This window comes from Schistocerca americana, chromosome 3, assembly GCF_021461395.2.
Source record: "Schistocerca americana isolate TAMUIC-IGC-003095 chromosome 3, iqSchAmer2.1, whole genome shotgun sequence".
In the NCBI taxonomy this organism is placed as follows: domain Eukaryota; kingdom Metazoa; phylum Arthropoda; class Insecta; order Orthoptera; family Acrididae; genus Schistocerca; species Schistocerca americana.
The window spans coordinates 545,421,773-545,436,072 of record NC_060121.1 but is presented as its reverse complement, the minus strand read 5'-3'; the positions used below and the strand labels follow the sequence as shown (position 1 = coordinate 545,436,072).

Here is a 14,300-nt window from a genome sequence, read left to right as displayed (position 1 = left end):
GACTTGCAACAAACGCAAATATGAAGATCACACGAGGCCGAGCCACATGCAGTACTGCAGCGGTATAGCATCTTTGATCGCTACAGGTAAGTCATCCGCGTCACTAGATAACCAACAGTATCCTACAGTCCACTTTTGGTAGACACGGAGTTCCGCAGAGGGCAATTACTGATGGCTCTGGTTAGTCACGCTATAAATTTTAACTGTATAACATATAAATTGTTATTTAAATGTGACTAACGATAATACCCAGCATTGCATTAAAGTTTATACTCATGCTATCTGATCTGTATTGGATACGTTGGATCCTAATGGCTCAAGATGACGTAGCGCGAAAGCCAAGGAGCGGAGTATCTGCTATTTAACTCCGTGACACCGCCACAGTTTGCATCAGGGGGTCGTATCCACAGCACATGATCTGTGCCATCGCCTCCACTTGCCATCACTGTTTGTAACATCGTATAGTTTATTTTTAATGTGATGTTTATAATATTACACGTTTCCCTATATTCTGTTGTACTCTAAATTACAAAGTAAGGTCGGAAGATAATCCTGTCGGGTCGGAACTGGTTACAGCATATGGAGGAAAACTGCTTTTTTTTTTCCTCGCGATCAAGACTGTTCTAAATAATATTTTATTGGCTCTGATGGTTCAAATGGTTCAAATGGCTCTGAACACTATGGGACTCAACTGCTGAGGTCATGAGCCCCTAGAACTTAGAACTACTTAAACCTAACTAACCTAAGGACAACACACACATCCATGCCCGAGGCAGGATTCGAACCTGCGACCGTAGCGGTCGCGCGGTTCCAGACTGTAGCGCCAGAACCGCTCGGCCACCAGCGGCCGGCAATATTTTATTACTGTGCGTTGTGCAGTGCTATTCCCGATGTGTTAAAAAGATTATCTGGCAAGAATAATCGACAGAATGATATCACACGCATTCAGATGTCACTGACAAACGTCCCTGGTTCAAGAGAGAGCTGTAGTCGGTAAAACTGTAGGGAAGGCAGATTGAAACACACATCGAACAAATAATTGAGAAGGAGACAGATATGGCACAGGATTCGTTGCGGGATGCGTGAGACAATCCAGAAGAGTGATGAAGAAAAAATAGTAATCGGCTCTGTTCACGTGACATCTGCAAATGGGGCAGAAATATAAGAAGGCGGCCAGTCTACGGCATTGGCACAGGCCACCACGTCTCGGCTTCCCGACATCTGCAGCGCGTCGCTGGAGACAAGGAGCCCGCGACGACAGCTCAAGTTGACAAACCCGGCCGCCTGGACACACGAACCCCGACAGATGTCCTCCTCGCAAGTCGCCGTGGCGCGCCGCGGCCGCCAGTGTCCTCTTGTCCAGCTCGCGGCGCGGGGCAGGATGGCACCATGCGGTATTAGCACGACCGTTCGCCCGAGCCACCGTGGACCGAGTCCAACGGCGGAGAAAAGCCCGCGGCAAAAAAAGCGGCGTTGCGTCGGCCGGCAGGGACGGCCACGGGCCCGGTCGCACGTCGACAAAGCCTGCGACTACCTGCCGCCTCTTCTCAAAAGGAGCCACGCCACTATCTACATATAAAACGGCCACTGGCCGCCTGGACATAAGCCGACTCCGGCGGGGCTGAATTACCTGTATTCCGTATCTGCCGGACCCTCCCGGGAGCATAAAGCGCCCCCTGACGGCCTGCAACGGTACCTCCCTCCGCCGGCAGCCGCTGACATTTTCGTGGAGCCTATTGATGCCGCTTTTTCAAACACCTCCTCTCCCCAGTCCAGCGTCCCTTGCCCTCACGCCACCGTTATCGGAATCTCAGTTGAACCCCGAGACAGATTTATTTACTGGCTGCTCTACCTGGAAATCTCAGATCGGAGGGGGGAACCAGGGACAGGCGGCAAATTTGTTCTTGCATACGACGCACGTGTGTTTGCCAGTGTTTTCAATATTGCACGGGAGGGGTGAGTGGAGACACTGGTTTCCGATAGTGTACTAGACTTAAACATCTGTAGAAAATCAAACATTTACTTCAGTTTTACAATAATGACGAACTACGATCTGCTGATACTTGCGTACGGCAACAAAGGGAGCTCTGTCGTAGATTGTTCGTAAGTCACACCCACTAGATGTCGCTATCTGAAATGAAATTAATGAAATTGAATTACACGCATTGTTTCTGTATAGGACCCGCGAAAATCCAGTGGCGGGGCTGCCTATGGGCTTTACGCGATTCAGCAGCGCTTGGTAATCGAGATGACTGCTCTGTAGTGTGCATCACAGCATATTTGAAGAATGTACCATAACGGCAACACTTAACACGGGTGAAACTATGGACGAAGAAAACAGAATGTACATCTGTATTTACGTAAATACTCGGCAAGCCACCGTAGGTCTGCTGTGCGTGGTGGAGGGGGCCCTATAACGCTACAAGTCAGTTTCTTTCGTGTTTCACTCACAAGAGAAGGAAAAAATGACTGTCTGTATGCATTTATACGAGCCCTAATATCTCTATCTTCGTGGTCTGTCCGTAAAATGTATGTTAGCTGCAGCATAATAGTTTTGAAGTCAGTTCCAAACGCCTGTTTTTCTAAATTTTCTCAATAGTGTTCCTCGAAAAGAACGTCTCCTTCCCTTCAGGAATTCCCATTTGAGTTTCTGTTGCATTTTTGTAATACTTGCAGGAACATCTCTAGCAGCCCGCCCTGAATTCCTTCGATCTCTTCTTTAATCTTACCTGTTGCGGATTCCAAACACTAGAGCAGTACTCAAGAATGGGTCGCACTGAGAGTCCTATCTGCTGTCTCCTTTACAGATGAACCACACTTTCCCAAAAATTCTCCCGATCAATATAAGTCGATCACTCGCCTGCCCGTTCCATTTTACATCGCTTTGCCAACGTTACACTCAGATATTTAAAAGAGGTGACTGAGTCAAGCAGGAAACTCCTAATGCTGTATCCAAACATTGCCGGTTCGTTATTCTCACTTGTCCACATTAACTTACATTTTTCTACGTTTAGAGCTAGCTGCCATTCATCACACCAAATATAAATTTTGCCTGACTCATCTTCTGTCCTCCTACGGTCATTCAACTTCGACATCTCCCTCTATACCACAGTGTCTTCAGAAAACAGTCACAGACTGCTCCACACCTTATTCTCCAAATTATTTATATTTATAGAAAATAATAGCGGTCCTATCACGGATCTTTGGGGCACTCCTGACGATACACTTGTCTCTGATGAACAGTTGCCGTCGAGGACAACGTACTGGGTTCTTTTACTTAAGATATTTTCGAGCCACTCACAGGTATGGAAACCTATACCGTATTCTCGTGCCTTCTTTAAGAGCCTGCAGTGGCGTAACGTGTCAAATGCCTTTCGGAAATCTAGAAAATTGCAGCCTGCTTTCTATCCTTCAACCGCGGTTCGCAGTCTTTCATGAGAGGAAATGGCAAGTTGAGTTTCGCAAGAGCGATGTTTTCTAAAACCAAACTGATCGTGGACAGGAAATTTAGTGTATTCGAACTCAGTATGAGTTCAATAATTCTGCAGTAAAGCGATGTTAAGAATAATGGTTTGTAATTTCTGGATCCATTCTTTTAACCTTCTTATATACAGTAGTCACCTGCACTTTTTCCCGTCGCTTTGTACTTTGCTCTGGTCAAGAGATTCGTGAGAAACGCAAGCTAAATAAGGAGCCAACACCGTAGAGTATCCTTTGCAAAACCGAAATGGCATTTCATGAGGACCTGGTGACTTAATTGTTTTGAACTCTTCCAGTCCTTTCTCCTGTAACTACGTCGTCCACACGGCAGTCTGCGCGTTGGTCACACGCCGGTACGTTTGTACGATTTTCGTGCACGAGTGATTTCTTTACAACAAAATTTAAAAATTCGACGTTACTTTCGCTATCTTCCACTGCCACACCAGGCTAGGCAACGAGTGACTGGATAAAACTCTTAGACCCGCATAGCGATTTTACATATGACAAGAATGAACATTGAAACATTAAATAACTGTGCACTGTACGTAGCTCTAATTTTTATAAATTTTTATTTTTATTGCTTGCTGGGACTTGGTTTGCTAAGACGAAGTGAATTAACAAAGAGGATTTTTTTTTTTATTTTTCATTCGTTACCCTGAAGGATAGACCGGATAGTTTGAGATACGTTTCGCTGCAAAGCCGTCAGTTATTTCAGCCAAATACCAGTGAACTGAAAGCGGGGCAAAGGCATCCCTATTTGGGAATATCTTGGAGGCTAATTACCAGCTCCGGGATTTGTGTTGCGAACAAAGGAATCATACACGAAACCGTGTTCGAAATGGGACAACTAGAACCTTCTTACTCTAAATTTGATGACTTGCTCATCATGTATTTTAGTTCACCTGAAACTTCCTTACAGATTAGAACTGTATGCCACACCGGACTCGAAGCTGAAACCCTGATCCTCGCAGGCAGTGTTGTTAGAGAATGAACTACTGAAGAACGTTCCACGACCCGCCCTCAGAATGTCAAACCAGTGCACACTACCCTGCAGTGCTTCATTATGAAAACAACTCCTAAACTGTGAGTGTGCCCATTCTCAGTAATATCCTGTCTTCCAGCAGTAGTATTCCAGCAAGGTATGCAGGAGGAGTGCTGTGATGTTTGAGCGGTAGTTGGGAGTAATGGTAGACCTAACGCCGCGAGGACGGACCGAGAGTCACGGCTGGGTTGCCCAGTTCGGTGATAGAATTTCCCGCGAAAGGCTAGGTCCTGGAGTGCTGGTAGGCTATGTCACTCAGTTTCAATCTACCACGAAGTTTCGAATCAGCGCACAGTGAACGACTTATTCTTCAGTGTGCTACATCGCCGTATCCCGAATGAATTAGCCGGTGACCTATTTTCTTCGTGTAGAGAGATAGTCGTTGCAACGTGATTATTGTCAAGGAATTGAGAACAGATCCACTGACAGATTCTGTAGAAATTAAGATAAACTGTTGACAACATGTTCGACGCAGAAACGCAGTAGAGCAGCGAAAACCGTGTCTCAATAGCTGGTGTGAAACTCTTCACTTGGGACAGACCGACAGGCCCAATTGTTGGCTTGGATGGTGGTGTCTGGTGACGCACGGCATTCGGAACATGGGTCTGTGCTGAGACGTAACTTCTGCCTAACGTTTCATATTCGGAAACTCAGGAAATCGTCAGAGATTACGAAGATAGCTGTTCAGTTTCTACGAAGTCACTGTTCGATTCTTATTACTTACTTACTTTCACCTTGCCCGCGTCAAGTAGCGTCCTCCACAGCGTTCTGTCCTTGCCATGCATAGTACAAGAAAAAAACTTTACTGCTGGAAATACGAGTAGCGAGAATATTAAGACTATTTATACAAATCCGCACTTCGGCGTCTGCTTCATGACGTCATCGGAATGTTGTCAAACATCGCGAGGTCGCGCCGAGCTGGTTCCGGTGGCTCGTTTGGCAGAAGAATTTGACCTGTTTTGCTCAACACCCTGGCCCACAGTCTGATTCTGACCACTTTCGTATTGTACGGATACGAATAAAGAGTTCTCGTCATTTTTACCACCATTTTTACAGCAATAAACCAAATCATCAAGGAGGTTGCAAGGAGGAACATCCAAAGCAGGATACATCTACGCTAAATAGACGTTCAAAAGAGAATAAAATGGTTCAAATGGCTCTGAGTACTATGGGACTTAACATCTGTGGTCATCAGTCCCCTAGAACTTAGAACTACTTAAACTTAACTAACCTAAGGACATCACACACATCCATGCCCAAGGCAGGAATTGTTCAAATGGCTCTGAGCACTATGGGACTCAACTGCTGAGGTCATTAGTCCCCTAGATCTTAGAACTAGTTAAACCTAACTAACCTAAGGACATCACAAACATCCATGCCCGAGGCAGGATTCGAACCTGCGACCGCAGCGGTCTTGCGGTTCCAGACTGTAGCGCCTTTAACCGCACGGCCACTTCGGCCGGCTCAAAAGAGAATATATGTTTTTTTCATTCTCAGGAGACTTTTTCAGTTTCTTCTAGAACGCAAAAGTATGACAGTATTTCAGAGAATACTACCACTGTGCTCAGTAATGTTATCATGAAGGACAAATGAAAACAATTATGTAAGTCAGTCGCTTTAATTTTTTTTGCTCGACGCATTTTAAAGGCCAGATGTATCAGTGGTTTATATGAGTACTTCTTTCTCTGGATGTATCCATTGTCTATCTTACGCTTTATTTCGCTGCAAATTAGTTGTTATGTGGCTCGGTGGTGCCACAATAACGCTGTAATAATAAGCTATACATTTTAAATTGTAAGAAAGCCATTAGGGGAGACCAAGAAGTTTTCGTTTGAGGGTGTTGGTGCGGCGTATATGCACCGTAGCACGATGCTAATGCTAGCATATAAGGACTGACTTGTAGCCAAGGAGTTAGTGTGGGACTCGTCCCTTTCCGACGTGCCTACGTTAAATGTGGAAACGTGAACTGTGTGGCGACTGAGACGCCCGCTAAACGCGCTGAGCAGAACACATGATTATGATTGTGGAAATGGCCAAATAAGGTTGGGGTCAGTTTCACCGTAAAATTGTAATTTATTATAATTTAATAACACATTTACAACCAAAGTGGCACATAGCCGAACTTTTACAACTACGAGTTTCAAAATGCAGTTCTTTCCCGTCTGAAGGCCTCCAAACAAGAAATATTAAAAATAAAAAAGATAAAAATGCAGTTAAAACAGCAAATAAAACAATTAAAATATATATTAAACACAGCTACTCCGAGAGCCTCAAGGCAAAAGTGGATAGACAAACATAAACAAGATGCAACACAAACGGCTGAAGGCCCACAATAAAATTATCAACATTTTAAAATAAATTACCATAACCTTTCAGAGGCAGAATGCCACAATGTTTAAGCTTGAAAGGTTATTTTGAGAGTAAGGGTTCAAGGCTGAAGGCCAACCATTAATTTTCCAAAATTTAAAAAAAAACATAAGCCTTAAGTTTTAAGCAGCTGAAACCGGAGTAAAGAAAAACAACACAGAGGGAATAACCTTTCAGCAAATATCCACTTGCCGGACTTCAAACTTACTTACATAGAACGCAATGAAACCAAGAATATTATTTTTAATCATTGGCTATGATAGATCATAAACAGACAATTAAACACCGGTGAGAAAGACAGTAAAGACAACAGCACTCAGAAGCCTCCAGGGGGTCAGTCTGCCCTCGTTCACTTGATCCACCGGAACCCAACCAAGGGACAGCCATGGACCGACGGACAAACGACTCGCTTTCCTCCAATCGGTACATGAGAATTCAAACACAAAATGTTACGGGCGTGATTATCCACAATCAAATATGTTGGACAGCGACAACAGGTGAGGAAAGGACTCTGCCTGAAATTACGTTAATGGCCAGCGCAGGTAACCGGAACACTAACGACCACAAGGCAGAAAATTGCGCTCGTGCACTTGAATTGTAGTCAACCAATATAGTTAATTGCACCGCACGGCGGCTAAATTTCAGCTATACAATCACTCGGTGTTGCTCACAGGAAGACCTCCCCAACAGCGAACCACCGAAACGAACCACACAACATGAATGGACGTGGCTTGGGTACTTGAAACCACTACACAACTCTGTCGTCCTGGGTCGGTGAACCACGAAGTTCGTGGCGATTGGGCAGCCCTACACACACTCCGAACAGCCTGGAACCGCGCGACCTCTACGGTCGCAGGTTCGAATCCTGCCTCGGGCATGGATGTGTGTGATGTCCTAAGGTTAGTTAGGTTTAAGTAGTTCTAAGTTCTAGGGGACTTATGACCTCAGCAGTTGAGTCCCATAGTGCTCAGAGCCATTTTTTGAACACACTCCGACACTGCGCAGGGACCGCCAGCGAACCCAGCCGACTGCACCACAGCAACCGACCTACTCCTTTCAGAATGCCAACAACAACTAAAATAGTCGTCAGTGGAAACAACGCGAACTACACACACAACCTGAAAAACACTTGCACGAAAACCTGAACGATACCGAACAGTACTTAGCACGCACGAAGACAAATCGAGAGTCGATGCACACACACACACACACACACACACACACACACACACACACACACACACACAGCCGACACATGAAAGATCAGCGAGCCAAAACTCGTCGTCCGTTAGGACGACCGACCGAAGATCCTCCAAGACCGTGGCACGGCCCAAGTGATGCGTGGCGGCAATGGTCGGGTGAGCCATGTCGACGCAGACCTCACTGCTGCTCCAACGCGACTGCACTAGTGCCGCATTGTGCAACTCCCCGACTGGCAGGTCCAGACAGCGCTCCAGACGCGTTCCAACCGAATGGCAGGTCAGGACTGCGCTCCAGACCCGTTCCAACTGACTGGCAGCCCAAACTCGCGACCCGAACTGTCTTAAGACAGACAATGAGCAGGAAGTAATAGCAGTCGAACAAAGATACTACGAGAGGGAATATACCGATATGCGCTGCTAACGCCGCTCACGGTCAGGCAAAGCAGCAACTCAGTGACACCAGAAATTTAAATTAATGTAGTGAGGTGGAAGTACGTTAAAAACAGAGTGTAAAATACATGACGGTGGGAACGTGGGCTACGCACTGCTCGGTGACTTTACTAGCGAATGCGTCCAAACAGGACCGAAGTGCTGTTATTATTTTCTTGGCTGCCGAAGAATAAACACCGGTAGATACCCATAGAAAATGAATACGTATGGGGCAGTATGTCTGTCGTAAAGCACCGCTGTGGGGATGAGCGCGACAAGGAGTGCTGCTGCTTCATGATGACGCACGTCCCCATATCGCAAATGTTGTAACGCCGACTTATGTGGGAGACACTCGAGCGCCTGCTGTGTAGTCCTGATCTCCCCCCGCGCGACTGTCACACGCCTTCCGTCCCTTAAGAAAGGTCTTGAAGACCCTTCTGGACGACGATCTGCAGCAGGCAGTTACGGACTTCATCGCACAGCATGACAAGGTGTTTTACCAAACGGATATCCTCAACCTGGTGCGTCGGTGATATGATTGCCTCTGTGCTCACAGCTAGATTGGCTGATTGATATACCGACTGTAGATTGTACGGCCTTCGAAGTGAAACTTTTTGATCGTCTCCGTATACTTACAAGAAGTTCCAGCAAAAGTTATTGTGTATCGTCTAGCATCCTTGAGAAGCTTTCTAAAACTTCATTGCCACTGTCTCAGCTTTGTCGCTGTTTTTACTGTTGCGAAGAAAACTTCCCAATTCTTCATCTTTTGGTCTTCGTTTAGTTATTATGAGAGTAAAGTCTATATTGCCAAAACCATAAGCTGTGTCATTAATGATGCTGATTTCGGCTGTTGTGCCTAATACATTAATATTCTCCTTAAATCTAAAACGGAAGCTTCGTCATGTGCATATTGTACTGCGCACTCGTATCACTTTATCTTGCAGATGTCCGATTTAGAAAATTTTTGTGGTTAAGTGTTTGTCTTACTATTAGATTCTTCTTCCAACATGTCCGAAAGAACAGATACCATCGGTGACCGTGTAGCTCGTTAGAATGAATTTCGAATTAAATCAATACCCTTAGCTGCATACAGGCGTTGATATACGTCAAAGGGGACAGTTGGAAATGTGTGCCCCGACCGGGACTCGAACCCGGGATCTTCTGCTTACATGGCAGACGCTCTATCCACCTGAGCCACCAAAGACACAAGGGTAGTGCGACTGCAGGGACTTATCTCTGGCACGCCTCCCGTGAGTCCCACATTCTCAACTTTTGTCATGCACTATACTCGTAGTGCCTCTGCCCATTACACTCATTACTTGCGGCTTTACCGATTCCCGTAAGAGTTCGGGCACTGTTTGTGGATCCGCACAGTTCGTAGCGTGTCAGCATAGGAACAGGGACGTTTCGATACATTTATATTTCCCTAACGCCGAGTTGCTCCGTGGTTCGGAGTCCATGCCCAACTCTAGGTACATCCTATAACTGGCTGTGGCGGAGGAAGGCAACGGCATACTTTCTCCAACAGGACCAAGCCTACTAAAGCACTGTGGTACTCAAAACCATTTTCGGACTGGTGACTGCTTTCCCTTTAATAGGTAATGTGGCACGTAAGGATATAAAAACTGTCGACAACGAAGCTGTAAGGACGGGTGCAAAATATTTGCAACATTATTTTCTCTTTGCTGGATGGCAACTGTGTGAGGTAAGAACTGAAAGCGCACATTTGCTCTCCGCAAACTCTGGAGTGCCGTGCGAGTCCACTGCGGTTAGTCTTGAATATGTCGTATGTCGCTGCATTGTAGAAAGGAGGCCGTTACTCCGGGGCGAGGCATTCGCAAACACAGCGTACACGCTTTATGGCGTTTCCCAGTGTCGTGTAAAGAGGACGTGTAGCCCAGTAAATTATAACAGGGTGCGTGCCATGAATAAACCATGAGACGGCAATCGGGGACGTAACGAGTTTTGGGTCTCCCGTCGCTGTCCCCCGCGTCCCCTCGGATGGCTACTGCCCTCGCTGGGCCCTCGCTACTCCCTACAAGAACGGACAACCATAAATCCGGCTTATCAAAAGACATCGAGGTACAGTACCTAGTCTTGAGGCAGCGGCAGAGGACTTTCCCTCGCTTCACCCCCCCTCCCTGCAGTAGCCACCTCAATGAATAAACAGAGTGTGACCAGCGGGCAGGCATTATATTCAGCACATTCTTCGATTACTTCGCAGGCGAATCTCGCGCATAACTTCGCCTTCCAGAGAGGATGAATGGAACGCGGGGCACCCCTCGTGCCCGAAAGACCGGACAACGCCGGGCCGTGCTGTTCAATATTCAATGGCGAGAGCGCCTGTCGGAAGGGTAGTCACGCATCCAGATGATTCTATCTTACCTTGTAACACTAGTGGAGGGCTGAGCAACGGTCGCATAATTTCAGACTGCTTACGAGGAGGTATTTTATCGGGCAGTCTGTCACGGTCAACGGTTGGCGTGGAATATTAATATCCATTAATGACGCATAGAAACCTAGCACTCAGCAGAATATTTGAAAATGCTGGATACGAAAGGTGCCTGGTCAGACGCCTGTTTCAGAAGCACATACAGTATATATGAAACATTTTATCTTCAGAAACAGAAGGAGAGAAGGAAATGGAAGAAAGGAAGGGTGGGATATTAAAGAAGAAAAGGATTAGGAGTAAGGTTTTCTGCGTGTGTGTGTGTGTGTGTGTGTGTGTGTGTGTGTGTGTGTGTGTGTGTTGTTTGACGACATAAGGCCAGAGCTAGGTGGTCAACGTTCGCAATGGCGACGGCAGAGATTTCAGTTTCCCGTCTGATCATTCTGAGAAGGTTTTTTCTTGATTTCCTAGCCCGTTTGATGTTATTGCTGAAATGGTTCCTCTGAAAAGCGCACGACGTTTTCTTGCCCTATTTTGTCCAATCCATGACTGTTCCCCATCTCAAATGACCTCGTCATCGACAGGATATTAATTTCCTAGCTTCCTGCCGACTTGAACCAACACCTGTAACCAAGCAATGTGCATCAGACCAGTCAGTTTAAGCAGGCAACGTTAATTGGTTTACGTGCTGGTGTAGTGTGTCAACATTCTTGTGTCACACTTCGCAATGGTGCAACATCTCTAAATCAGGTGTTCAAGACATTCTCCAGAATGTTTTGGAAAAGAGTAAAGTGTGTGCAAAGTTTGTTCCGCATACCTTGACTCCTGAACGAAAAGAATGAGGCGTTGACACCTGCTGCCACTTGTCTGCAATTGAAAACGCTTACAGTTCTTTTTTGGAAAGGATCATCACAGTTGACGAGACTGGTGTTATCAGTACGAACCTTCGACAAAGAGCAGAACTTCAGGTAGAGGGTCACAATGCTCTGACAACATAACAGACACCCAAGCCAATGCCATGCGCGTGGTGGCTAACATCCAAAGAAGGATTTTTCGAACGTTTCCACATGGTACTGAAATGGGGAGAGTGTGTGAAGAATACCTGAAGCACATAATCCACTATCGTAGCGGTTATTTTTTTTTTTTAATCCAGTCTCGAAACATTTTGGATTGACAAGTACATCAGCATTTGAAAAGATTCAGGGATGAAAAAGGCTCTTTTTAGTGCAGAATACACGTTGAACCTGGAGTTCAACTTGATTCAATACATGAAAGAGCCTGCGATGATTAAAACATTTTTCGCTATTATCTTAACATTGAAGAATCTTCCGATATAAAATTTATACAGTCCAATATTTTAGATGAAAATTCATGCATTTCTGCACCGTTTATTATCAAGATGCCCGGCGAGGTATTTAAGAATTGCCGCACAATTCAGTGTAGCGGTTTTTGACACGCGTTGCTGTTTTCCAACAAAGCAAAGAGACGAGACTACTCGGTTCAAAGGCGATATTTATCGTACTGGCTACATTTAGAACCATTGGCGCTTTTCTATTACTAGATGGTTATTGCACTGATACCTAGGATAACAGATTGATGTTTTTCTTCCAAAAACACATGGTTCAATGTGAAAAGACAACGATCAAAACACTGCACATATAATATATATCATTCCCAGTTTATTGATTTGAAGATTATTAGTTAAGGTCTTATATCACAGTGATCGTGGCAGTAGGCTTGAGAAGCTGGAATATTTTCGTTAAGGGTGCAAATACTTGCCGGCCGGTGTGGCCGAGCGGTTCTAGGCGCTTCAGATTGGAACCGCGCGACCGCTACGGTCGCAGGTTCGAATCCTGCCTCGGGCATGGATGTGTGTGAAGTCCTTAGCTTAGTTAGGTTTAAGTAGTTCTAAGTTCTAGGGGACTGATGACCTCAGATGTTAAGTCCCATAGTGCTCAGAGCCATTTGAACCATTTTTGCAAATACTTTTCACAGATTCGTCGTGGGCGATGAGCTAACATCTTGGTCACTACTGCAGGTGGTGTTTATCAGGATGCAACCTGATGAAGGCCCACTTCAATAGTGGTTTAGAGAATGTTTTATCATTCTAAAACATGATGCGCTCTACAGTCGAGAATAAATCTTTGGGAACTACCTCCTGCCCAACAGCCTACGAAAATACATCATTAGTCGTTGCAACAAGCTCGAAGGACGAGCCGGATCACGTACAAGACAAGAGCAGCACTGAAAATAGTCCGGGTGCAATTTTGCAATTTGTGGTATGTTCCTGTGGGACCAAACTGCTGAGGTCATCGGTCCCTAGGCTTTCACACTGCTTAATCTAACTTAAACACACACTCCCATGCCCGAGGGAGGACTCGAACCTCCGACGAGGGGAGTCGCGCGAACCGTGGGAAGACCCCCAGACCGTGCGGCTACCCCGCGCGGCCATTCCGGGTGATTCACATACTTTGAACATTGCCGATCTCCGTTTATATAGTTTATTTCATCCTACAACGGCTTAAGACTCATGAATTTAAATTTATCGTGCAGTACACACTCTCCAGACAGATTAATGTGACCACCTGTCAAAACCCTCAATAACCACCGTGAGTACCGACAGGGATGTGGAATCATACCAATACCGGGGCCAACTGCGCTAGGTTTCTCGGTTGTGGATGCATGGCGCGAACAGCCCAATAGATCAGCTATCACAGATTCTCAATTGGGTTTAAAGTCTGGGACTTTGGTGGCCAGAGAAGTACGGTAAACGCATCCTGGTGCTCTTCGAATCACAGGCGTACACTGAGAGCTACGTGACACATAACATTGTCCTGCTGGTAGATGCCTTTGTGATGAGGAGAAACAAATTTGCACGTAGGGATGGACAGATACATACAAGATAGGATAGATACATACTTGTGCTCACCCATTTGCTTTCAAGAATGACGAAAACATTCATCAAACAATAACATTCTCTTCTCCGTCCTATACCCTTCCGACGATCGTTGCAAGGTGTTTGCTTTCAGAAGTTTCAAGACGTACTTGCAACGTCCAACTGTCCAATGGAGCATAAAATTTGAATCACCTGACAAGGCCACCTGTCACCGCTCAGTGGGCGTACAGTTGCAGTACTATGGCCGAGCGGTTCTAGGCGCTACAGTCTGGAACCGGGCGACCGCTACAGTCGCAGGTTCGAATCCTGCCTCGGGCATGGACGTGTGTGATGTCCTTAGGTTAGTTAGATTTAAGTAGTTCTAGGGAACTGATGACCTCAGAAGTTAAGTCTCATAGTACTCAGAGCCATTTGAACCAAGTTGCAGTACTGGCGTACAAATTGAGCCTTAGTCTCCTTTGAACAGCAGTCAGCGTAGGTGTATGTATCGGGCGC

The 14,300-nt window shown here is 45.9% G+C and overlaps 1 non-coding gene across 1 annotated transcript; it reads right to left on the bottom strand.

Annotated features, from left to right (window-relative positions):
* Nucleotides 1-9,650: 9,650 nt before the first annotated feature.
* Nucleotides 9,651-9,725, bottom strand: Trnat-ugu. The gene has a single exon. It is a non-coding gene; the product is annotated as a tRNA-Thr (tRNA).
* Between the last annotated feature and the right edge of the window lie 4,575 nt (nucleotides 9,726-14,300).